The 26,328-nt window shown below is 36.0% G+C and overlaps 1 protein-coding gene across 8 annotated transcripts in view; it reads left to right on the top strand.

Annotated features, from left to right (window-relative positions):
* LOC105229710 (tyrosine-protein phosphatase Lar) overlaps positions 1-26,328 on the top strand; it is a 907,083-nt gene that overhangs the window by 247,207 nt on the left and 633,548 nt on the right. For all 8 annotated transcript variants that reach the window (XM_049458860.1, XM_049458872.1, XM_049458887.1 and 5 more), the window contains one exon: positions 13,023-13,117. The gene's annotated coding sequence lies outside the window, so the exon portion shown is untranslated. The remainder of the gene's footprint in view (positions 1-13,022; positions 13,118-26,328) is intronic.

The raw sequence follows: 26,328 nt of genomic DNA, 5'->3' as shown, positions 1-26,328 counted from the left end.
AATATGAGTTCTTGTCCAGAATATTATATTTACAAATTTCATAATGATTTGCATTCTATTTAAATTATTATTGAAAATTAATTTAAGACGAAACCTCTGGCTACACTTACACTAAAGTGCGGCTACTAAAATGTCAACATCCTATCTCCTTTCGAACACAAATTATGTCACTTGTATCGTATTTAAGTAGGTATGAATATATTTCATCAACATGTACATTAGCCCAATTATTACAACCAAGTTATGAGTTGTTGTAAAATTAACAATATTTCCATTGTAAAACAACATTACAATAAACACAAGTCGGTACAACCGAAGGGCTGAGTACTTGCAGTTCATTGAAGAAAGTAAAGTAAGGAGCGTGTGGATTCGGGCTGAAATTAAAAGCATTTTGAATATGCAGCGTGGCATTGTTGGATTACCTGTTGTGTCACTTTGGTTAAATAACATGAAAGAAATTACATAGCTTCCAATGTCCATGTGTGTGGAGTGTATTCTATTTTGAGTAAATTTCGTTAGGTATGCTCCCGAAGTATGAGTTTTTTCTGTAATCATTTGAGTATAAACCAGAACCATCTTTTTTTCTGCTCCATGGAATGAACTGTTTGTTTCGCCGTATCCTTAAAAATAATCTAGCATTGGAAGAAAAGAGCAAAAGGAGAAATGAGCTAACACTCTCTATGTATTCCTCGACGCTTCTAAAACTTCTTGTAAGTTCCTAAACTTCTGGAAGAGCTATTAATCTTACCCATGTTTGGCGTACCAGATATCAGAAATTTTATGCTATTTGCATATAATATTGAGGTTTGGGTTTTTGTTGAGTTAAGTAGTTCGAACGAACTCGAAAACGAATTCTACCTAGGTGACCTGTCTTTGCGGTTTTGTTCTTAACAGTATTCCTCATACAACCTGGGGAGGGATTGTCTCATTAATATGTAGAATCAATACTAGAAAGTTTCTGCTTTTTTCTTATGATGTAAAGTGATCCAATTTGTTCTTATTATTCCGGGTTAATCTTCATTAAACTAACTGCTATATCTTGTAAGATTCTACTTAGTCTTGCCATAAATTCTGTTACAAAATTTAAACGAGCCCAAGTGAAATGAGCTAGAGACTCGAGACTGTTTGTTTACAACACTACTGATGATTTTTCTCGGAAGTATACAAGTCCCCGAAGAAAACAAAAAGTTCTGTGAAGGAAGGTTAATATATCAACCAGGTCAATGTCAAGACTTATATGAGATGATCTCCACATAAAATCGGTCAACTGGTCATATGCTGACAACCCGCTTGAAAAAATTAGGTTCAACAGACGCAAGTGGCTTCTTATTGGCACGCGGTCAACAATTATAAAAGTATAATTTTCTTATAAACAAAACGTCAAAACCTAAGCAAAAATCAAACCAAAATGTTATTCCAAGAGTTCAAAGGGGTCCCCATCCAGCTGGAGTAATGTTTTAGTGGATCTCCTGTAGAGGCGTTACGCCTCTTCACCTCTGCGAATAAAGGTTAAAACCTGGGCAAAAGTATTCCAGCAAGATGTTTTAAAAGACATGTTAGCTAGCAGTGCAGCAAAACTATCTTCGATGGAGAGCATTGAATCTTCCTGCAAGATGCTGCTTCAGCGCCCAGGCCAAAACCCTCCACAGAGGCTTAAAAGCAATCTAGCTGGTTTTTTTAGCTTCAGATGATTGGTCGTGTGGAAGCTTCGTTAATAACAATAGAGTGATAGCTAGTGATAGATAGCTATTGATGACGGGACTATTCGTTTTAGAGCTGTGAAAGCCAAAGTAACCATTTCAAACAAAAATGTGTACATCGTTCATTATGAAGTCAGACCTGAGTTCAACACCTCTTTGACGGGAATTTACATAGAGTTTGGATAAAGATGATTTCTAAGGGTTCTCACTGTCAGTTTCCCTTTTTTATATATTCATCCTTTCTCAGCTCAAGAATGGTATGACATGAGATCTTAGTTTCTGGAGACCCCCAAACATTGTTCTTTATTTTAAAAAGTATGTAATAAAGTCATAATATCCTCTCCACAAGTATTGCGCCCGTGGTATAAAACCAAAAGTAACGATGAATCTCAGCATCTGAGTCTGAATATGTACACCTACAACAGAGTAAACAATTACATAGTAGTTGTAACGTTGACTCTGCTTTATGCTTCAGAGAGCAAAACACACACACTTTCGACGAAAACAAGATCAACTGAACAAGTTATGGGGAAGACAAAGCATAAGCAACAATAACAACAACAACACAATAAAACAGAAGAGCTCCAATGTGAACCTCATAGCATTTCTCCTATGGAATTTATAGTGATGAACAGAGCAGGTTTGTATTGGAAATCGACTAGCAAGCAAGCTGAGCGTAGATAAACCACACACCCACAGCCATTCAGATAGATTGTCATACTCACCAACACACATTTGGCTGCTATTCAACATATTGTCAAAGTACGAAGGAAATTTGAGTGACCGAACTGGTGACTGGTGACTGGTGCATGCCACTGCATTTGTATTGTATGAGTGCATGAGTGATTGCGCAATTTATATAGACGTGACACGACAAGGAACACAAGCAAAAGCGATTGTGTGCGATTGTGATGAGGGCAAGAGCAACAGTATCGGTTGGCTAGGTTGCTATGCAAAAGTTAACTGGCGCTCTTTAGCCTTTGTATGTAAACGGAAGGATGCGTGCGTTCGATTAGCAGTAGACAATCGAGGGAAAGGGAAATTGGCGCAAAATGAATGTGAAGAGATAGTTGCTTTGTGAAAAATTATCGAGAGTTGTCGTTACAAAATGCAAAGAGAGGCAAACAATATGCCAAATTATTGTTGGTACAAGGTTGGTAGAATAAATTTGAACTCAAACTAATTTGTTTCTTTTCACGGGTATGAAAAGTGAAGATCATCTTTGGTTTTATGTGAGGTACCGCCAGAACAAAAGTATCTGACTTTGTTTAGAGTATCAGATAAGGTTAAGTTAGGTTAAAAAATCGATTCAAAATCGGATCACACTTGGACAATTTTAACGTCCGTCCATTGTGGTACCTAATTACTTCGAAATATTGACTGAAAATACACTCAAGAAACGACCAAGCACTGTGAGCTTGCCCTTACCGATAAATTGGAATCCGAATTTCATCCCGTCTCCGACCAGGTATTCACATTTAACGTGAGTGTCGCACAGGAGGTTCATTTGGTATTAACCTCAGCACCCGTGGAAGCATAACCCATGAATGATATCTTAATTTGCGGTTGGAAGAATACCAAATCGCTAATTTTCAATTCTGATTTACTTATAACCAAATTTTCCAAAGAAGTGACTGCCGATTTGCTTTAATCTCAGTCCTTCAAAAGCTGAACAATGGAGGAGTAAAGACTGGACGTGTCCACCTCAACTTTCTCTATAAAACTTTGACAGTAAGCATACGACAAGATACAGAGTCCTTAGTGAACTATATTTCACTTTAAGCAGACAAGTTTTTGGACTGACAAAAAGCCTATCCAAATACAAAATATCCAATCGTTAGTACGCAATATAGTTCGTCTAAAATTTTTCTAAGCGCCTGAGAGACAACAGTCAGCCTGGAAGTATTTGGCGGTTATTTTTAGTATTTACTTTTAATTATTTCTCTTCGACTACCTCGAATTGGTAAAACAAACAATATTACAGTGTAATTTTGGATCGAAACGTGTAGATCAAAGACTTTTCAAGCCCACTTTGTATAAGAAGGCGGCTTTGATCTTGACAAATATCCACCCTTGATTGCTTGGACGATTCAATATCATACTCCCACGTTGTCCAGGATCTCTTGTACGAACTCTACTCGATGTCGATACCCAAAACATTACCTAAAATGTACTCAGTCAATTCATAAGAGACGTTGAGAACCTCTACTAACGCTCTGATCTCAACACGTTGATTTACAAGCACTCTTCTTTAATCTTTTCGATCGTCATTAACAGAATTGGATGGACGACTCGCATGTGGCAAGTTTTCGCAGACTTCACGACCTTCACTGCATGCCTTGTGCCACTCCAATACTAGTGTTTCTGATAAAGTGGACTACCCAAAATACTTTAGAAACATATTCAATGATTTCGTAGAAGTCATTGCGTTGGAAAAATTAAAATTTCAAGGAAAATCGGATAATTTTTTTTTTTTTTGGAAGATAAAAATCTGTGAAACACACATTAACTGATGGAGTTTGTAGCAATCTAAGTCAAGTTTTTTGTCGTTACAGTTCGCGCACCCAGATTAAATGGGTCAGTCCGGTTCAAATTTGATCATATGGTAGAGGAGTTGTGGATTCATATAATTTCGGGTTTCAGTTAATTTAATCATATAGTAGAGGAGTTGTGGATTCAGACAACTCCTCGACAATATGATCAAATTTGACCCGGACAGTCCCATTTAATCCAGTGCGCGCCAGTTTAAATGGACCAGTCCGGTTCAAATTTGATCATGTGGTAGAGGAGTTGTAGTATGTGCGTTTCTTCTTTAGCAAATCGCTTTCACATGCCGTACGCTTCTCTTCCAATCAAAGGGTCAAACCCTACCCACTTTCAGCTTGCACCCAAAACGTTACAAATTGTTACAACAAACTGCTTTCGGGTTTAACAATAACCATTACAAAAGAGTTACCCTCGATTTGTGATTTTAATTTTTAAGCAATTTGAAACACATTGCGACTTCCTTTTCTTTTCAAGGTAAAAACCTAATAGGGTATAAAAACAACACTACGCGCTCAAGCTCAGCAGAAGCCATTAAAAGAAAGCAAATAATAACTAATGTAACAGAGAAAAAGCAGCAAAAACTGGCGGATACTTAACTGCTTATTATTAAAAGCTTAAGTACGGAATCAAGTTAATTGAATTTATTTTTGCACTCCTCTTCCTGTGGCAAGGATACAAAATAAATAACTTAATAATGACGTAAAAATTGCGCGTCCAACAGTTCTTGCTTACGTTTTTTCTACTTTCTTGTAATTTTTTTTCTTATTTTTTGTTATTTTTTCTTTGTTTTTGTAATTGTTTTTTCTTTTTTTGAGTTAGCTTAGCAAATGACTTACTCATTTAACCCCTCTGCTGCGTTGAAGTGCGTTGTTTTGCTCTTGTAGCCGATGTTTAACGCTTGCGGTGCAAGACGGCATACGCTGAGTATAGTGAGAGAGGCAAACTCAAAGTGATTAAATATCCTTCGAGGTTATTTATTTATGTACTTCGAGTACACGTTGCGATTTATTTTCCATTTTTGTTTATTTCCATGTTTGAAGCATCGTTAAGCGCCATTTTAAATGCCATTTAGGAGTTGAGTGCTTGGCTGAGAGTGGAGTTGGTCGTATAACTAATGAAGTTACACGTGCTCTACTCGAGATGTAGAGAGAGTGAAAGGATGTGCTTGGTGCTTCGAACGAAAGTCATTTGAGTTGGAATTAAAAGATGCGTAAACCAATATTTTTAATGCAGACCTTAGACGAATCTAGAATAAAATGAATAAAAAACGTAATTATGTAATCATAACTCTAAAGAAATACATTATGATTATACTAAATTTAAGGTTTCTTAAAAAAATTTTCGATTTAGGTCAAGTATACACCTTTTCTTTCAATAACTTTTGCTATTTTGTTGTTAAGTTCATAATGTCACTCTCGTCTCTGTTGTCAAAAAACCTGGACGATCAATTTCCAGCAGCTTTTCCTGAGCGAAATTTTCACTAGCAAAGTCATTTGTCATGGACAGGAACTGTTCGTAATCACTTGGTGCCACCTTCGGACTATAAGGTGGGCACACACGAGCCTCCCAACTATGCTGCTATAGTTTCTGGCCAGTCACTATCGAAGTAAGTGATCTGAGACTATCTTGATGGAATACCAGAAAAAAGAAAAATGAATGTCTCTTCAACAATATGTGTTCCAAAGTAAATAGGGCATTTTGAATCTATCGTATTTTGACCGAACATTTGGGCTTACGAAAAGTGTGTGCACGGTTTCTTTAGCACAAATTGACTGAGGGCCAAGAATTGCTCAGAATCCAACATTCCAAGTACGATTATCTGACCAAAAATCACATTTTAACCATTAACTATTCCCCGTATTCACCTGATATGGCACCGAGCGACTTCTTCCTTTCTTCCTTCTTTCGGAAAAATGCATTTGCCGATGAAAGGAAAGCGTTATGCAGACGTAGAGGCCATTCAAACGGCTTGCACCGGCATACTTGCGGCCATACCGGCCAACGAGCTAAAACACTCGTTCGACATGCTTTTGGATCGTGCAAAAAGCTGTATTGAAATAGAAGGAAACTATTTTGAATAAAATAAATTAATTTTGCCCAAAAACCATTTGTTCTGTTTTTTCTGTTTTTTTTTAAGTCCTGCTTACTTTGGAACCCACCTTGTATAAGACAAAGCCGACCCATTCTGTGCTTCTTTCAAATTGTTGATGTGTCAAGTCCACATAATACGTCTGGCTATTAGAGAGCACCTTACAGCAGTTGATTCTTTGTCGATCTCAGCAAACGCTTGACGATGTCGCAGCAAAACTTTCCTCCCAATCAATCTAGGGTTGGCTACCATTTGGGACGGTTCACTGCGATTCGATCATAACCATTTCCGCTTGACGTTTTCCTAAATGACCAACTTTTAATCAACAGTGGCCAGCCACTTCAGAATCTAATCGATTTCATTACAATTCAGCAGCGAAAGGCAGGGGGAAATTCGTTCCTTGTTGTTTTTTGTTTTGTGATAGCTATTGCGGCTTCCATACATCGAGCTTATCTTTGTGCTAAACTTTATTTAAAGGGTTTCAAAAAGTTTGTTCTGCAATTTTTAGCTTCTGGGCAAGGGAAACACTACTTACTTGACTGTCAAGCACAATTATTTCCAATACTTTGTCGCTATTGCCCTTCCAGACTGTGGTCCATCTTTGGTATCGAAATTATCGGGCCGGAATCGACGAAAGCAAAAATGATGTCTGAGAAATTGGTACGACATCTTATTCTTCTAACGCCATATAGCGTCGCCGATCACATTTATATAACGCGAGATATATATTACAGAAGATATTGGCATAATAATTTTCCTTAGGACTTAAATTTATTCCTATTTACATTTTTTCAATGTTAGTTCAGATATAATAATATTGATTATGAAAAATACCAAGAAATATAGAAATCCAAAACCGCGTATCATCATATATTTTGGCATCAAAACTTTGTCGTTTTTGCTAAAAAAAAACTAAAAACTTACCGATCTAAACGGGTTTAGATCTCCTTTTCGTTTTTGCTCGATTATTAACTTCATAGGTTTCAAGGTTGATGACTTGGATAAACAATGAAGTATTACACTGTGTACTATATACTTCGTTCTTTAACTTTAAATGGTCGGAATTTCAATATATAATACCTTTCTAATATTCAATAGTAATAATAATAATAAACATAAATCAAAAGTCCGTTTTCTTTGTAGGTATGGAAAATTAAAAGTTTCATGGGGTGTGTGTCTTTGCTAAAATACGCCAAATAGTAGGCAACACTTTAATAAAGTTGATTAAACACAAAGCAAAAAAAAAATTATATATAGAAATATACTAAATGATATCGAATATTTAGAAGCTACTTTTTGGCAAATAAATTTAAAAAAATATATATTTATTTTAAAATTAATCGAGTATCTTTGTGTAGGTAAGAGGTGAGGCCCTGTTTTGCGCTCAAAAGATATAGAATCTGTTATATTAGCTTCTTGAAGTGAAAACGGATACCATATTTGTTTCCCTAAATGTCAGAACTCATTTATTTTAACATATCTCCACATAACAATTTAAACATATTTTCAATTAAGCACCGTTACAAACGCTAATCACCATCCTCTTAAGCACTTTCACTGGCAATCAAATCAATCGCTTCATTATATTCTTGTGTCCATACAATCAAAGCCATTATCCTGTAATAGGTAATTTGAAGCGCCGTCGATGCTAACCAGTGTCTATTAATTAATTAATTCATTATGCTGCAATTAAATGCAAGACAAACGACCACTTCCTGACACACAAACGCTGCGCATCCCACACTCCCCCACTACACTTCAACAAACCGGCACCAGCGCAACAACGCGTCACGTGTGACATACAATACTTGCCGCCTAGCTGCACTTTCCGCTCCTCTCTTGCAGCCAGTTAAATAACTTTTCGATTGTTGATCAATATTATTATCCGTTCTAAGCCATATTTAAAGCAGATTTTGTTGTTGGCTTGCTGCTGCACAAGCGACAATTGCTTGTTGTTGCTGCCACGCGTTTGCGGTCAAGCCACGCACACACATTTATCAACTCAGCGTTTAAACGTCATTAAGTGTTGGTTGACGTTATTGCTGTTGTTGTTGTTGTTGGCTCTGCTTTTTTCGCTGATGCCGTTGACCACAGTAATTGAATGCTTCGTCTGTGCGTCTGTCTGTCGGTCTGTCTGTCTGCATGCGTTGATTATAATCCTTTAAATGAGACAATAAATTATCGAAGCCGGACAATTTTCAATAAGCATAATTAACTTTAAAGATCGCACAAATTATTTCAAGAGCCAGAATGTACTACAAGTATATGTATATGACGTACACGCATATAGGGCTTGTTGCATCTGGCACAGAGCCACCATCTGTCAACTGAAATCAAAAATGTTATTCACAAGGAGCGTTCCTACTCTGGACAGGACAATATAAAAATGTAGAACAAATGGTTTTTTCGGCAAAATCAATTAGTTTTATTTAAAATAGTCTCCTTCTGCTTCAATGCAGCTTTTTGCGCGGTCCAAAAGCATGTCGAACGAGTGTTTAGCTCGTTGGCCGGTATGGCCGCCAGTATGCCGGTGCAAGCCTTTTGAATGGCCTCTACGTCTGCATAACGCTTTCCTTTCATGGGCAAATGCATTTTTCCGAAAAGAAAGAAGTCGCACGGTGCCATATCAGGTGAATACGAGAGTAGTTAATTGGTAAAATGTGATTTTTGACCTCTTTAATGATGTCCTTCGAATGTTGGATTCTGAGCAATTTTTGGCCCTCAGTCCATTTGTGCGGAACAAACCGTGCACACACCTTTCGTAAGCCCAAATGTTCGGTCAAAATGCGATAAATCGATATTTTGGAGATGTTCAATTCCATTTCCATGAATTTCAATGATGATTTCGGCTGATTTTTGATGAATTCACGCACAACATCGATGGAATTTCCGGTGCTCACGGATTTTGATTGGCCCACACGTTGATTGTCATTTATGTCTTGACGGCCACTTTGAAAACGTTGAAACCACTCGTGCACTCTGCTACGGGATAGACAATCGTTGCCATAAACTGGTTTCATCAATTGAAACGTTTCGGTAGAAGTTGTACCAATTTTAAAACAAAATTTAATGTTGGCTCTTTGTTCGAAGCTCATTTTCGCACCGTAACATAAACATACTGACACTTAAAACGCAATACCTTCACTTCCAATCAATGAAATGTCATGGAGTTCTTACTGGACTATCGATAAATTCAAAAATTCCTGTTTACTATGGAATGCACTTTGTATTCGCCGTTGCCAATGCGCAGAAGACCATAAAGCTTCTTCAGAACCTTTATCTCGAAACTCGTAGCGCCGACTCTTAAGATGTTATTATCGTCCACGCCTCTGTACCAAATGTACATAGGACGGGAATGACAAAGAACTTGTAGAGTTTAGACTTTCTTGATCGAGAAAGGACTTTACTTTTCAATTGGCCACTCAATCCGAAGTATAATCTTTTGGCAAGAGTTGTTGTGTGTTTGTAAATGCTGGTTCCAAGATAGACGATGTTATCTACGACTTCGAAGTTCTGTTTGTTTGATGACGAGATATTTTATCTTGTTCTCGTGCACACCAGACCCAAGTGCTCCGCTTGAGGCAATGATATCAGTATGATCGTTACACGCCAGCAGTTGAAGTTCTTATCGAAGATTGTACCTTCTCTATTCAGATCTGCACCTCGAATTATTTTCTCTAGGATTACATTGAAGAAGTCGCACGATAGGCAGTCGCTATATCTGAAGCCTCGTTTGATATCGAACGACTCAGACTCCTTGGTTATTGAAACAAATTTTCAAATTTTTCGTATGAGTAAATTCTCTTGTATTTGAAATAATGTTTAGGAAACATCGACCTGTGAAAGGGCCAAAAAGTTATTTGCCAAAAATACGCTCAAAATTTGGGTCTCTGGAGTAAATATTACATATGTAAATATTATTTCTGTTTTCAAACCAAGCTAATATCTACGAAAGCAAAACAGTCCATACTTCATACCATAACTAACATAACCCGATAAAGTTGTACGCAGAAATCCGTAAACAGGTCCTATGGAGGTGTTTCAAAAGCGCTCACTTTATATTCAACCAGGAGATCTTTGATTCTTTGTTCAAAATAATTAGATTTTCTTCTTTCTCTTCGTTTTTCAAGCGCTATCAAAGCTTGTACTGTACATATTCGATAAACTATTTTAAAGTAATTGCTTTATATAGCATAGGTAAAACAAAAAAGGTGGTAAAATCTTAAAAATTAATTGAACAGCCGAAACGATACAAATCTTTCCTAGATTTGAATAACTTTTATGTTCTTGTGAACTTCGATCTCCATATGTCAATTGGTGCCTTTAGCAGCTTTTTGTTTGGACGAAAAAAGTTTGTTTGGTGATTTTTACCATGAAAAAATATAACAACTGGGTTAACTAGAAGTTTTATGTTTCCAATGGAATTAGGACTACTAAATTGTTGAAAATGTTGCAAAAGTGTTTTGAGGAGTTTGCTTTATCACAAACAGAAGTACTTTAGTGACACAAAGCATTCAGTGAAGATCGCTAAGCAATCCAAAACTTGTCTCATGTGAGTGTCCATTCACCTCTGATGATAACATCATAACAAACTGTATTTGAAAATCGTCGTGTTAGCATCAGTGGGGTAGCAGAGGGTCCCAACACATTTTGGTTAATGTTTTGGATGGAGCGTGTCTACGCTAGATTCTTACCAAGAGGTCTGAATCTTTGCTAAAACGACATCGAGCCAGAAAAAGAGGTGCTTGACAACTGAGAACGCTACATTCATCTAACACATTATTACTGGTGGCAAGGTCTAGGTTTAAGCGGTTCTACGCCAATAAAGAAGTTGAAGGCCTAGGTTTATGAATATGTTGCCGAAACTATCAAACAATCTAGCGAATGACCTTTACAAAGTCAAAAGCAAAAAAGACAAAACTGGCTGAAAGCAATGAAGATCACACCAGCCGAGATCTATAACAAGTGTATGTGAAATTTCACTAAGCGTTGCGATCCAGGTCAAATTTTATGATAATTTTTAGTTATAGAATAAAAACCCTATCTCAACGGACAGTTACTGTTACTACATGTCCTTTTGAACTCCTGCGTTAACTTTAAAGATATGGTTACCAACCGGTTATATACTCACATTTGCGGGTTCCCATCATTATACTGTCTCAAATGAATACATATAATTATTATTTATTTTACTTACTTGAACCCAAAACAACCTTACGGCTACTAAACTATGTACCCATGAAACGGTTTGTTCCTTTCACTTAAGTATGATTAATTTTCAACGCCCACATGTCTACGGCTAAATAATGTGGGTGATTAAGTAATCTGTGCAGGAAAATCTTAATTTTTATGTCTGTCTAGATTTTATTATAGCCCACATAATATGTCGAAGAGCAGTCGACAGGCTCGTGTCATACACTTATTACAGTTACTGTAATTAGGTTACTAACTGATGATTTGGTAATTTGGAGGGCAGGTGACTTCTGTAATATTATTAATTATTTATAAGGATGGTCAAACGTAGGTGTTCTCGCGACACAAAATATGATAAAAGTGGGCAGTACTGAAACTTATTTCTAATATCTGTTAGCCCACAAATTACTATGTCAGCCTTATAAAGTACACAAGTTCGTAATATTTTCATCATTATTTTGGTTAGTATTTTTCCTATCATTATAATTATTATTTATATGTTTTGTGAAAGGATATGTAAATAAATCGCGGGGTCTAAGTAAATTGATGAGGAATTATAGCTCACTTTCTATTATTACTATTCTATTGTCGGTATGACAGGCTACTTAAAAATACATTAGACTTTCGTAAATCCCTAAAGTGGGTAATACTTACGTTAATAATCAGTTTTATCTATTGCAATGAAAATTTATTTAAGCAGTGCGTGTATGTAAGACAAATCCCTGAAGGTTAAATGTTATGTAATATTGATTCATTTGTTGGCTTCTGTTGGAAAAATTTTGATAGTTTGTTTGCCTAACTCTCTGCAGCTGCTTTTTGTTCTTGTAAACAATTTCTCAAGTCGTTATTGTGAATTAGTAGTTAATTTTGTATTACAGTTGTAGAAACTGACCTATTTACTTTTTATAGTATTATGAGGAACAGCTTATAAATATCTTAATTGTAGTAGCACGCCTTCACCTTCATACTTATTCAAAAAATAAAAACCAAAACGAGTTTATATGTACAGATTTAAAAAAGCAGAGTTTTACAATTTTGTAAACGAGGTAGATATTCCAGTCCCTCGGAACGTGATATGATCGCAAAAACGTCTGACCAATCGCTGTTGTTATTGAATGTATGAGAAATCCACCATCTGTCCGTTTATTCCATTTTGCGTGAGGAATCAAGTGGTGTGATTATGGTTGGTGTACTTTTTGATGAGTCCTACTCCAGTGAGTAGTGTATACTGAGCATTGTAAGTGGTATATGACCATATGAGCGTGGTAAAAGTTGCGTATCAGTGTTGTGAGTCTGAGTCCGATGTTATGTGCTAGTGTGGTGTTAATTTTCACATCGCTGTTAAGAATGTGCCATTTATGGTATTTCTCAAAATACTATTGAACATCTTATATTTACTTTCTAGTATTGTCGAGAATCTCTTAATTAATTTTCTATTATAAATTCTCTATATAATTGAATACTGATTTTAATTATTTGTTTTTCTGTTTCAGTGAACTGATTTAATACCGTAAGAACTCGTCATCTAAATTTTCAATCATCGAATTAACAGCAAGTGTGGCTAAACGCTCGATCAACGGGCTTCAAGGTGAGACTAAAGAAATATGTTAAGTCCAATAAAAAGAAATTCATTATTTTGTAATAAAAGGTGATCCATTTGGAGGTTCAATACTTTTTGAAAGAAAATACTTCAAAATTTTAAATTTAATGGGAAATATTTATTATCGCTCGAAAGAAAATTCTTCAGCATTTATTTTTTGAAAATCATCTCTTTCAAATGTTGGCCGCGACGTCTCAGATGATTCATCCGTTGAATCCAATTTTCGAAGAATCGTTTGAACATTTCGACTGGTAACTGGCGAATGACACACGTGATGTTTTGCTCAAAGGCCTGAATCGCAGCGGGATTGTCCGCATAGATTTTAGATTTTACATATCCCCACAGCGAAAAGTCCAACTGTGCAATGTCACACGATCTTGGTGGCCAATCGACCGCCCCAAAAGGTGAAATTATCAGCTTTCATGGCGCGATAACGGTCGCTATTGCGGTTACGTTCTTACCGGCATCAATTTTAAATAGAGAGCGAAAGGTTGCGACACACATTCTCTACATAACTTGAATTTTCACACGTGATGTGTTAGAAAAAGGCTGTTGAAAAAAGTACTTCCATTTGGAGCACCCGTCTTTAGTAATCCGTATCTCGCGTTCTCTCGAAAACTCCTAACGCAGACTTATCAGAAGTTGTCATCGTCCATTCCATGCACCATATAGCAGGACGAGGATGATGAATAACTTGTCGCATTTAGTCTTTGTTCGTCGAGAGAATCATTAGACTACATCTTGATATATCTGAGGACCAACTGTCCGGTATACATATGCGCGAACTGGTTTTTCAGTTCTTGAGATATCCATCTGAAATTTTACACGCGTCCTTTTCTCGCCATGAAGCGGGTGACTTGTCGGAACTGCCGATATCGGATCACAATAAGATATCTTCCCGAAATTTGGCTTAATGTATTGTCAAGTGCACAATCTCCGTTAATATTGTTAGGGATGGACTATTTTAGCATATTTAGCATATAGTTGCAATATAATTTAACCGATCAGAATCAAATTAAAAAACTTTCGATACCCCTTTGAGCTTAGAAAATACATCTATAAATTGTATTATGTCTTCGGTGCCGCCGAAATTAACTTTTTTCTTAAAGTAAATTAGGCTTAATGAAGTATAAATTTATAATTTCCATTTAATTTGAATTTATTAATGAATTGCTTTCATCATTTGCGAGAGAATTTTGCAATACCCGAAGTATTTTGTTGTTCTTATGCGAATATTTCCACATCTTTAGATCTCTTTACTAAATAAATATTTAAAGAGCAGCAGTTTTTTGCGCATGATTTGAAGCCTGCTGGTGCTAATATCACTCCTTTATTGTACATATATTCCACTCTAACCTCCAAAAGCGCTATTCAAATCTCGCACATTTCAACTTCTCCGCGCCAAAACTTTACTCATTATGTGCGAAGAAGATCAAATAAGAAGTGCGAGCCAGAGTTGAAAGAGCAATTGACTTCAACTAACACTCTTTATTGACATTCGAGTGATTTTCATAGCGATTTTGTGTCGGTCAAAGTTGACTCAAGCGCTCGTACGACAGCTCCGTAAGTGTGCTTCGTGCGGAAGACTCCACTAATATCACATTTCAACAGCGTTGACTACGTTGCTGATAAATTCTCATATACGATTTTTAGTATATTTAAAGTATATACATATGTGTGTATGTATGTGTGCATACACCTTGCCACAGTGTTGATTTTAATTACACCGCAAATTGCGCACCTTTATCGTTGGTTGCTCTTCGGTTTTTCTGGTTTTTGCAAAAAAAACCAGCGACTGCTTCAGGGCTTGCAACGAAAAGGTGGCAAGCGCGGGTTGGTTGATGGCAAAAGTTTGACTGGTCATGTGTCAGTCAACAAACATTTCAAGTGATTATATGAATGAGAAGCAAATGAAGGAATAAATGATGACTTTTATAAGCTTTTGTATGTATGTGTGTGGTGCCTTGGGTGTAGTTATTGTTTCCAGCTACAAGTGTGCTGTATAATCAGCGATAGTTTGGCAACGCTGTGTGCCCGCATAAAAGTTAATAAATTGAAAAAACAATTCAGATAAAAAGTTTTGCCTTTAAAAGTCGGTAATTGCGCGAGAACAAATGAATTTTATGCACGCACAGCGTTATATACATACATATATACATATTCATTTGCCTCCACTATTTTTTAATTCAGTTCGTTCGTTTATTCACTCCAGACTTTGTTAGTCTTCTGTTCGTGGAGTTGAGTTTTGGTTGCATGTTTTTGAGGTTTCTGTTTTAATTAGACGCTTATTATTTCTGCAAACATTACCTGGTGGATTTCTATTTCTATTATGCGCGAGCTGTTGGAGGTGAACCAAAATGAAATTTATTAATTTATGTTTCCATGTTTTGTATAATGATTAAATAATAAAAAGTTAAAAATGCATGTAAACAGATTTATAAAACAAGACTGTTTTTTAGCTAATGCCATAGAAGGTAGGTAAGATTGCTGCCCCTTCAGACCCGATTATAGCTAGAAGCGCCGTTTAAAACACTGTCGTTGGATTTAACTATTGATATCACATTCCATTGTTGTGTTCAAATCATTTGGCTCCCTCAATGAAACTACATATCTCCGTTATGCTTTTTGAAGATGGACGTTCAAAATTTGGAAACTGGTGGTTTCCAAAAGTTCGATGTCTGAACTGTGATAGAGCTGGGCACTCACAGACAAGTGTATAATCGTTTCCCTACTCTCCTTCGAATTTGCAGCAAGTGCTGTTATAGGGCTTACCCCAACACGTGCTATCCAAATGTTTAATGCTCCTTTGTGATATATAGATTTTTCCTAGACCCATGTAATAAATCCGTAGTTTGGTCTTAACTGTTCCGCCATCAATTGGTTATAGATTTCCGTGCATTTTCGGATATTTGTTCGAATTGCGTATTGAGCTCTTTCTTAATATTTCCTAGTGAACGCTGTATTGTCTACGCCTTGGATTCGTCTAGAGAGGCTCCTGACTTAGCCAATTCCTCTGCTCTTTCGTTGCCGAAAATGTTCCTGAGAACCCAAAAAATGAACATGTAGAAATGACCTGCTAGTGAACTCAAAGCCTTTCTCGCTTTGTTTACTAAGCTAGAGTTGATCTTTAGAGACAACAAGGTTATCAGTACTGCTCAGCTATCTGTGTAGACAACCACTTTTTGTATCCTCCGGTAGTTGTTCAGTCGGACTTCACAGGCCTTCTCCAGCATCTCCTTGAAAGATGCTAGCTGAGTTTGGTTTCCTCAATCTTCACCGTTTGCCGGTGTGATCTCCTTTTGATAATTCGTTTCAGAAACTGATCGAATTTTATCCGATTTGCGATTTTTTTTGTGAAGCTCAAAATCGAATCATATTAAATATAAATATTTTGTCAAGTTGGTTGAAAAGGGAAGCCCTGATCGCCAACAACTTCTTTCTCTTACTGGATACCCCAAATATCCGTATACGTTTGCTGAAGAATTTCTGATCATATCCGTGAAAATTTTTTAGAATGGTATTAGCTTAATTTTGTATCCGATTTTAATCTCACGGTGTAGTTCAAAAGGCACCTAGCACTTAAAACGACTCCTTCTGATAATCCACTAAACGAAGAAGCCTCAAAGATGGTGATATTGTTCATTCTTTCAGGTGATCCTCCCTCTAAAAAATTATGATTTGTCAAGGTTCCGACTTTTTCCAGGTGCAGTTTGTCGAACTTTTTGAAATTTAAGGTGCTTAAGCTTAAGCTAGATTCATTCCATTATTTGTATGCGTTTGTTAGTTTACTCCGTTATGCCGAGACGGACTCTTATCTACTGTTCGGAGCTAGGCATGCATTTTGATTCGTAGATGCCATTCAGAAGGAATGATGAAACAAGTTCAGTTAGTTAATTTAAGATTAAAGTCGAGTTTCAAATCGCTTGTGTGTCGTGAAAATTTTTCGAAGTAGGAAACATAAACTTCCGAAGTTCAAATTTAGGCTTTTTAAAATATTAGCTTTCGAAGATAGGATTTAGGCTTATTAAAACATTTAATTTTTAGGTTCGAATTTAGGCTTCTTGAAATAGTTACTTTCGAAGTTCGAATTCAGGGTTTTTGAAATATTTACTTTCGAAGCTCGAAATTAGGATTTTTGAAATATTAATTTTTGAAGTTCGAATTTTTTCGAAGTCAGAAATATTAACTTTCAAAGTTCGACTTTTAGTTTTTTGATATATTTATTTTCGAGTTTTAGCTTTTTGAAATATTTACATTCTAAGTTCGAATTTAGGCTTTCTAAAATTTGTATTTTCCAAGTTTGAATTTTTCCGAAGTTAGAAAGTACATTTGCTATACATATGTTTTTTTCAAGATTTGTGTTTTTGAACTTGTTTGTTCTTGTTTTCCGTATGGGAATGCGTATATTTATATGTATATATGTTTTTTTTTTTAATAATGAAGAATAAAATTTACAAAATTTTCGGTATATTTAAAAAAAAAAGTTGCAAAAAAAACTAAATTCTAACAAACCAATTCAAATAATTACTTAACGCAAAAATATATTTTTCTACACCCACAGTTAAATGCACACACATACTCGTATATATTCATAATCGCGTCTCCCTATCAATTTAAATTCTCATAAAATATGCAAAACCGCCATTTTGCCAAGCACCTTCGTAAATGGGCTTTCAACCACACCCACACTCACAACATTTATGAAAGCATATTACTCCCATATAGTATCAATAACAATAAAAACAACGAGACCCTATGACTCAGCACCGAGTGCAACCGCAACCATCAGTCATCGCCAATGACATACGGTAACAAGTCGAGTCAATATAGCAAGGGAAAAAGAAAACACAAATTTTGCAAACAATGACAAATACACATGCAATCAACAGTTAATATTCCAGAAAGAGAGCGAACAGTAGTAGAAAGAGGGTTGTAATGGCATACCAGTGTGAGGCTTTAAATTTCTTTTTGACTTGATAGGCAGCAAACTAGTGATTTCCTTGACAATGCGCTGGCTTTAGAGTCGACAACGGATAATAATCTTGTACAATATAATAATAATATAGATGACGTGTGTGACTGGTGAAGATGGATTGCAACGCGGTTAGTGGGTGGTTGAAAAATTCCTTAGAGAAGTCGGTGGGCAATTAAGGAGTGAGTGTTATTAGCGGGTTATGCGCCTGAAAGTATACAAAATTAAAAATTAAATTTTAATAACCAGTTTAAGTAAAATATTTACAATTTATAGCTCTCACTTCTAATAATAAAGGGTGCTCCATTTCGATGTTCCCTACCTTTTTAGACAAAAAGCACAGAAATGTCAAAATTGATGGAGAGTGTTTATTATCACTCGAAGGAACATTATTTGGCATCTATTTTTTGAAGACTATCTCTTTCAAATGTTGGCCGTAGCTACGTCTCCAATGGTCTATCCGCTGAGTCCGATTTTCGATGACTAGTTCGACCGTTTCGACTGGTAACTTGCGAATGATAGCGTGATGTCTTGCTTCAAGGCCTGAATAGTCAATTCATTGATCCAATGTGTGGGAAGTTGCGCCGTCTTATTGAAACCAATTGTCGCTGAGATCACGAGCTTCAACTTCAGGCATCTAATCGTCGGATATCATGGCGCGATAGCTGTCGCCATTGACGGTTACGTTTTTACTGGCGTGATGGATATGGACTGATGATTCCACCGGTTTTTTTTTTGGATGAAATGGCAGCTCTAGACCCCCTTCAGGTTGGTCTTCGACTCAAATGCGGCAAATTTGTTTGTTTGCATATTCATTGAGCCAAAAGTGGTCCTCATCGCTGAACAGAATTTGACTCGAAAACGGTCTTCTTAGGACTTTTCCAAATCTGTCAAAAATTGAAAAAAGTATTCGATATTGCCTAATTAGTTTAAAGTTAAGTACATAAAGATCAGGTTCATATCATTTTCGTTTTAAACGCCAAAATAATGTGTTTAGTATACTGGTTTGAACTCATTATATAATAACCTATGTATACAAGTAGCCTAAGTTGGTGACTGCTAATTGTCCGCCGTGCATTCCGCTAGCGCTCTATTACAAGTTGACTTTGACATTAGACGACAATTAGCGCACTGTTTGCTTTGGTCGTTTCGTGTTAATGAGCTACCTTTGTAGACATAATTCATATGCCATAACTCTTCAGAATTTCATATGAAACAAAGCGCTCTCTTGGTGTCCTTTGAAATAAATATGCATATATGTATATGTATGTGCTTGTATTTATTTATATAATATATATTTTCAGTTAAAGTGATATTCAGAAAGATTTTTTTTAAGTTTTTATAGTACCAGGAGGAGAAAGCATTAAAAGCCGGAGTGCGGAACTTAAATCCCCAAACCGAACCTTCTCCCATCTCATTTCTCACCCACGCTGGTCTGCGTATTACTTTATGGGAGAGTTTTTGTCTTAAAACTAAAACAAAAAAAAACTCAAATTAAGTTATTTTAGAATCCACTTGACCAAAGTACGCCCATCGAGAAACCAATAATCGTCAATTCGAAATAAAGTTATTTCAATTTCACTCACCAGCACACCAGCACTTAATAACGCACTAAAGGTGAGGGGTGGCATATTAAGCGCTGAACTTGATGATGGGTTATATTACGCAAAGAAAGCAAAACAAACCCGTAAAAAAAGAAGGAAATTCGCAATAACAAGATCTCATTGACAATACAAAATTAAATTTCATATAGCTTTTATGAATGTAAACAGATTAAATCGAAAGCACAAAAGCAATCATCGGAAAGAAATAACCGAAAGTAAAAAAAGTATGAACCGAACGTTAGGGTGCGAGCAATGAAATGAAGAAATGGAGGCAATGAGCTAGGTATGAGGGCAGACACAGAATCCTGTATGGGTTTGTGTGTGTGTAGATGGAGGTATGTGTGTTGATACAGGTATGTGTGTTTGTGTGTAGAAGCAGGTGGGCGCGTGTGAAAAGCTGACACTAAATTTATGTTTTCCTTGGCCAATGCCCAGAAGGCAAACATATAACGAAGTTATGACTATATGCGCGTATCATATGATTCAACTGGAGCTAAACGAGAGCGAATGACTTTTTAAATCAGTCATAAAAAAATATATATGTGTGTGTGAAGTAGGCAGTATAACGGAAAGGCACAAAGGAATTGCCTGGGCATGACAGTAATGTATATGTGGAGGATATATGATTATATATACTTATGTGTGCCTGGCTGTTGCTGCCTTCTTTAAAGCGGATATAAAAATAATAATGACCACATGGGTAATTCCTCAAGCAGCAGCAGCGCGCTAGAAACAAAGCAAGGTAACGGCAATGTGCAATGAAATCCGTTAGCAATGTGGCGTGTATGGCGCGCTGCAAATTATACGAGTTATTGAATGAATGAAAATATAAAACATTTTTAGTAAAGCAAAATCAATTTATGTTGGCAGAGAGGCATATAAAAAGTAATAATCATAATGACATTTAAGTGTGACCCAGAGCACGCGTATGTGTATATATTTGTAGTATCAGGTAGGCGGACCATATTCAAGGATATTCAAGGAAACATAACACATGTATGTATATGTATCAGTATGTGTTGTAGCAAGCATTGTAGTCGCTCTTTTGTACCTTAGACGCATTCGTTAAAGTATTACGAGCGTTTAAGGAACTCATAAGCGCACATAAATTGCGCTAAGCGGCTATAGCTGCAGCGGCTTGTTGAGTTAATGATGTGATTTACAAAAAAAAAGTTATCAAAATGCTTAAGAATATTAAAAAGTAAGCCGAATATGTTTATGAAAAGCAACAGAAAGCTTAATGAAACTGACGACGATAAAAAATAAAAAGTCTGCTTTTGAAAGAAAAAGCTATATTTTATAGACATACATATACCATGTTACACATACAAGTTACCCACACACAACATATTACAAATGCACACACATATCATATTACAAATATAATACATATACAAATGCATGCCACATCTGCATTTACCTATATGTCATCAACTCAATCATGATGCCATCCATTAATTTAAAATAATGACATGTTGGCGGCACACCACCACCGCTTAGCAGTCAAGGCAATATAAAGAAAAACAGTAAAAAATTTAAAAAACAGAAAAGGAAAACAAAACAAAAAATAAGAAAAACCGTTAAACGGCTGCCGAAGCTATAATACCCTTCACTGGTTAAAGTTTTCTTACAGAAACTTGATTTCGATTGTTCAGTTTGTATGGCAGCTATATGTTATAGTGTTCCGATCTTAAGGATTTTTTTATATGTTGTAGCGTTGCCTTAGAAAATAGTATGTGCCGAATTTCGTGAGGATACCTTGTCCAATAAAAAAGTTTTTCATACAAGCATTTGATTTTGATAAATCAATTTATATGGCAGCTGTATGTTATAGTGGTTCGATTTGGAAATTTTCTTCAGATGTTATAGCGTTGACTTTGAAAATAGTATTTGCCGAATTTCGTAAAGATAACTTGTCAAATAAAAAAGTTTTCCATACAAGGACTTCATTTTGGTCGTTCGGTTTGTATGACAGCTATAAGCTATAGTGGTCCGATCTTATGGATTTTTTTAGATGCTATAGCGTTGTCTTAGTATGTGCCGAATTTCGTAAAGATAACTTATCAAATAAAAAAGTTTTCCTAACAAGAACTTAATTTTGGTCGTTCAGTTTGTATGGCAGCTATATGTTACAACGATCCGATCTGCAAATTTTCTTCAGAAATTGTAGCGTTGCCTTCGAAAATACTATGTGCCTAATTTCGTGAAGATATCTTATCAAACAAAAAAATTTTCCATACAAGGACTTAATTTTGGTCATTCGGTTTGTACGACAGCTATATGTTATAATGATCCGATCTAGAAATTTTCTTCAGAAATTATAGCGTTGCCTTCGAAAATAGTATGTGCCGAATTTCATGAAGATAACTTGTCAAATAAAAAAAAATTGTAAGCGTTGGATTATTTGCCTAAACATACCCTGTATAGGATATAAAAAAATAAGCAAATTCATTGCTGTGGCACCGCGCCCAGCGCTCAACCCTCAAAAAACGTTGGCGTTGCTTTCCCGCTGCCAAATCGTAATAACTTTATGTTAACATAAAAATTAATGAAATATATAATTTTTATTTACCACAAGCGCCGCTTGAATTTACGCAGTGCGTAGGGTTTTAAGTGCATACTTCTAGGCGCATAAACGCCATGAAGAGTACTTAAATGAACTTATGTGTTTTGATTAATTCGTTAGGAGAGCACACGAGCTAAAGCAAGCGAAATATGGATAGCTAATATTTCATGAGTGTACACTTGAAGTTGGTTGCAGTTGCCAACAAGTTACTTTCCTTGCATTTAGGCACTTTGATATGAAGGCATTTTCAATATTAGCTAATTTCTTGCAATTTATTTTAGATTATGTTATATAAGAGCAACGTATGGCTAGCGAAAATTGTTTGATGATACTTTTAAAAAGAACTCTTATAATTCCGAGGAAAATTTTCTTTTTAAATTTGTATTTTCTTTTTCATTTTTAATACTAATAATAATAATATGATTAAAAAAATTGTGAAAAAAGGCAAGACAAAAGTGATTAAATTCCCAGGGTAAATGTGTTTTGCTAATTAGGTAGGACTGTCCTTAAATACTATCCCAAATATGTGTGCGACTTGTTGACCACTTTGTATCAACTTTTGTATTTATAACCAAATTTCAGGTCTGGAATCGTTGCGAATTTTGAAAAGGACTTAAGGTGATTCAGTTTTATCAAAACCACAAGCCTACGAGTGGTACAAAGTCTTTAAAGACGGTCGAGAGATCGTTGAAGACGTGCCTCGTTCCGGACGAACTTCTAACTTTTCAACTGATGAAAATCATAAAAAGTGAAGAATATGGTGCTTGAAAATTGTCAGGCAAGTGTTAGAAAGATGACATCTCCCTCGAGTCTATCAAATCATAACAATATTAGCTATTTAACAAAAGCTCTCCAATTTCGTCTGGTTTCTTGATAAAGTCCACACTTTGATCTCTACTAAAAAAGCTTTGTAATTTAAGCTACATTATGGCTTGTCTTTAGAGTGTTTTTTGAGCATTTTTTTCTATGAATACAAATATTAATGATATTTACTGATTTATAATAAAACTAATATCTCTTTAAAGTATGCTTTTCCTTCTTCAATGAAATGAACAGAAATAATTACAAAGTGAACACCACTTAACTACCTTCATTATTTTAGAAATATTTGCAAGCATACAAAGAGTCCAACTTGCACACATATATATTTTATGAACATTTGTCCACGCCTAAAAGTATGCTTGATTTTGTTATCACAAGTGCGCTTGCCGCTACGCTTGAGCTGTTGCATCTGTTTCATGCGAAATAAATAAAAGCACATGCGTTTGTGAGTGCCAAGTTTAACACATATGTAAGTCTATATATATATATATATATATATATATATACATATATATCTTTCATATATATTTATGTATGTAGGTACTATGTACCTATACATTTCGTTTTTGTTTTTACTTTGGCTTTCATGTAATTTGCTCACACCAGCTGTGAGCTATGCGCTTCAGTGCTTAACCAGCTACCTTATGAGCATTTAGTGTATGAGTCTACATGTTTGTAGGTGTACATGTGTGTACTTGCATAAAATGCTCTGTAAATTGTGCAAAAACCAGCAGACAAGTGCACAGACACATACATATAATATATACAAGTAAGTCGTGTGCTATAAATAGCACCTGTGTGTGAAACGCACCCACACCTGCTGCCTGTAAAGATTGTTTCTTTATACCCTCAACAGGGTAGAATAAGTTGTAACACCAGTAGAAAAATGTCGGAGACCCTATAAAATAGAGGTACATATATATATACAAATATGAATTGTTAGCGTGAGGAATTGAGTCGGTTTTGCCGTAACCGTCTGCCTATCTTACAAACTGAACGATGAAAATCAAGTTTTTGTATGAAAAACTTTTTTATTTGACAAAATTTCTTCACGAGTCTTCGCAAAGATCATTATTCGAAGCAACGCTGTACACTCTGTAAAAATTTTAGGATCCGTTTACTGTAGCATATAGCTGCCGTACAAACTGAACGCTCGATATCAAGTTTTTGTATGGAAAACTTTTTTATTTGACGAGGTAACTTCGCGGAATTTGCCACAGATCATTCCCCGAAGAAATGCTATAATCTCTGAAAAAATGCTTAAGATCGGATGACTATAGCATATAGCTGCCATACAAACTGTACGCTCGAAATGAAGTTCTTGTATGGACAACTTTTTTATTTGACGAGGTAACTTCACGAAATTTGCCACAGATCATTCTCCGAAGCAATGCTATAATCTCTAAGAATAATTTTAGGATCCGTTTACTATAGCATATAGCTGCCGTACAAACTGAACGCTCGAAATCAAGTTTTTGTATGAAAAACTTTTTTGTTTGAGAAGATATCTTCACTTAAATTGGCACATACTAATTTCTAAGGCAACGCTATAACATCTGAAGAAATTTTCAAAATCGGATCACTGTAGCGTATAGCTGCCATACAAACTGAATGATGAAAATCAAGTTCTCGTATAGAAAACTTTTTCATTTAACGGGATAGCTTCACGAAATTTACTACAAATCATTCTTCAATCCAACACTACAATCGCTCATAATTTTTTTTAAGAACCGTTTACTATATCATATAGCTGTCATATAAACTGAACGATGAAAGTCAAGTTTTTGTCTGCAAACATTTTTGTATGTGTAGGGTATACTATATATATTACAACCGAAGTTAACCTTTTTTCTTTCTTCTTGTTGTGTTTTACATTTAGTGCTTTGTCCATTTACACAAATTAACACACATACATGCAAACATACATGCCACATACAATGGAAAAAACACATCTGCTTTGTCTTCGCCTTTGTCTGCATGATTTGATTATCTTTTATCTAAAATAAGAGCGAACAATTATCCTAATACTGCCTGGAAATTACAACGGCACATGTGAGCATGTGTCTGTGTGCAATAAATATGTATGTATGCGTGTGTGTGTGTGTGTGGCATGTAAGTGAGCTGGTACATTTTATTGCAAGCTTTGTAAAGACACCCCGCAGCATAGTGCGAGTAATAATAGCACTCTACAAGTTTAAGTGAGAGTGGGTGGCGTATAAGCACTCCATGCGACATTTTCACACCGTTTTCTACCCACTCAACTAAAAATACATTTTGTGTGTTGATAAAGCAGAAATAAAGTAACAAGGAAATGTCAGCGTAGTGAGTTAGTATTTTATATGTAAGCACATGTGTCTACGTATGTGTAGCGTGCAACATTCAGCCACATATGGGTTAAAAAGTCAATGCAGTCTCTACAGCAAATTGCAATAAAAGCGACATTTAAGTAGTTTATCCCGCTGCCATGCGTTTGTAATGTGTGTGCCTGCGTATTGCATTTGTATGTGTGTGTGCGCGCAACAGTAGTCTTTTGCCTCACTTACACCTGCACTCACTTAAAGGTATTATTTTATATACTCTATACTTATGCCATACACATTTGTCTATGCTATTGTCCTTTTGTTGGCAAACCTGCTATTTTTCGCTCAATCCAATTGCTATTATCGCCATGCACACATTCGCTTTGTCGCGCCCACCCTTCGTCAAATGGGAAATGTTGAAGACAGTTGGTTGTTTTATATTATTTTTCTCCTGTATATCTGTTTCGTGCCATGTGTGCCTACATTTATTGGATTTTTACTCATCTTTTCTAAACTATATTTCAACAACTTAAAAGATATTATTCTATAAAGCTAAACTAATGTCCTACTATGAACAAAAAATATTAAAACTTTGTTTATAATTTACAGTTCTTAATTTAGTCTTCAAAATCTATGTCGTCCCCCTAAAAGTAATCTCACTTGGCCCTAATACACTTGCGCCAAAGCGAAACTGTGTTTCTGCAGTCGGCTGCCAAGATTTCTCGAGAACTACTCAACCGATAACTCCTCCAGTGTATCATATGTGGGGACCCAAGAAGCTTACAACATAGTCTTGCCAATGCGGGAAATGTGTTCAAGAGATGCTCTATTGTTTCCCTGGTGCCTGGATCTAGACATTACCTGCAGTCTTCTCGACCTGTCAGCCACACTTTGCGGGCGTGTTTCGATACCAGACAAAGACCAGTTAGTATTCC

Source organism: Bactrocera dorsalis, chromosome 1, assembly GCF_023373825.1.
Source record: "Bactrocera dorsalis isolate Fly_Bdor chromosome 1, ASM2337382v1, whole genome shotgun sequence".
Classification (NCBI taxonomy): Eukaryota; Metazoa; Arthropoda; class Insecta; order Diptera; family Tephritidae; genus Bactrocera; species Bactrocera dorsalis.
The sequence above is the reverse complement of the archived record's forward strand: the minus strand, read 5'-3'. Positions and strand labels throughout refer to the sequence as shown.